Source organism: Rhodamnia argentea, unplaced genomic scaffold (genome assembly GCF_020921035.1).
Source record: "Rhodamnia argentea isolate NSW1041297 unplaced genomic scaffold, ASM2092103v1 Rarg_v2.20, whole genome shotgun sequence".
Lineage (NCBI taxonomy): Eukaryota > Viridiplantae > Streptophyta > Magnoliopsida > Myrtales > Myrtaceae > Rhodamnia > Rhodamnia argentea.
The window spans coordinates 119,653-120,000 of NW_025955869.1; positions in this window are offsets into that span (position 1 = coordinate 119,653).

The following is a 348-nucleotide window of genomic DNA, read 5'->3' on the forward strand; positions in this document are numbered from 1 at the left end:
TGGCTCGTCCGTGATAACTTCTTCGGATTTGCGTGAACTAGCGGACCGATCACTAAGTGGGGATGCTCCCTCCAGCATGAGCGAACCTTTTCGGAACTGGTTAGGAATGGGCGCCACTATCCCAGCCCGGATCCAGCCAGTTTTGATTGATCATGTCCCCTTCCCAACAGTTGTACCTTGTCTTGGGGCGTCTTTGGCTTTACGAGAGAAAGACCGCCGGTAAGCTTTATTCGGCCCGGAGCATTGATTCCCCATAACGAATAGGCTAGCTCTATCTCTCAATTGCCTATCCTGTGCTCGAGAAGGTCCCCCAGTTCCTCGGCAGGACCTCGGGGTGCATTTAGTTGT